Below are 1,033 nucleotides of genomic sequence, written 5' to 3'. Positions count from 1 at the left end.
GGGTTTTACCATGTTGGCCAGGCTGGTCTTGAACTGCTGACCTCAGGTGATCTGCCCGCCTTGGCCTCCCAAATTGCTGGGATTACAGGTGTGAGCCACCACGCCCGGCTGCTTTCTTTAGTTCATACGTGAATCTATACTCAGAACCCTTGTTCTGGCTCTGTTGCTCAGGCTGGAGTGCAGTGGCACCATCTTGGCTCACTGCAGCCTCTGCCTCCTGGGCTTAAGTGATCCTTCTACCTGAGCCTCCAGAGTAGCTGGGAGTAGGAGTACAGGCATGCACCATCGCACAGAGCTAATTTTTTTTTTTTTGTATTTTTTGTAGAGGCGAGATTTCACCATGTTGCCCACGCTGGTCTCAAACTTTTGAGCTCAAGCAATCCACCCACCTTGGCCTCCCAAAGTGCTGGGATTACAGGTGTGAGCCACTGTGCCTGGCCATATTTAACAATTTTTTTTACATTTCGCTACATATTTGCTTCATATGAAAACATTACATATATGCATGTATATACTATTTTTTCTAAACATTTAAAAGTTACATACATAAAAAACCTTCACCTTTAAATACTTTAGCATATATCGCTCAAAATGATATTCTCCTACATAACCATATAACAATATAACACCCAACTCAACTAAATAATTATGCTCCAGTGTATAAGATTTCCTCACATTAGGCCGGGTGTGGTGACTCACGCCTGTAATCCCAGCACTTTGGGAGGTTGAGGCAGTTGGATCACAAGGTCAGGAGTTCAAGACTAGCCTGGTCAATATAGTGAAACCCTGTCTGTACTAAAAATACAAAAATTAGCCAGGCGTGGTGGTGCGCGCCTGTAGTCCCAGCTACTTGGGAGGCTGAGGCAGAAGAATTGCTTGTACCCAGGAGGCAGAAGTTGCAGTGAGCCAAGATCGCGCCACTGCACTCTAGCCTGGGCGACAGAGCGAGACTCCCTCTCAAAAAAAAAGATTTCCCCAGTTGTCCCCAAAGTATTTTATATATCTGGTTTGTTCAAAACAAGATCTAATCAAG

This window comes from Mandrillus leucophaeus, unplaced genomic scaffold (assembly GCF_000951045.1).
Source record: "Mandrillus leucophaeus isolate KB7577 unplaced genomic scaffold, Mleu.le_1.0 Scaffold27, whole genome shotgun sequence".
NCBI classification, from domain to species: domain Eukaryota; kingdom Metazoa; phylum Chordata; class Mammalia; order Primates; family Cercopithecidae; genus Mandrillus; species Mandrillus leucophaeus.
The sequence above is the reverse complement of the archived record's forward strand: the minus strand, read 5'-3'. Positions refer to the sequence as shown.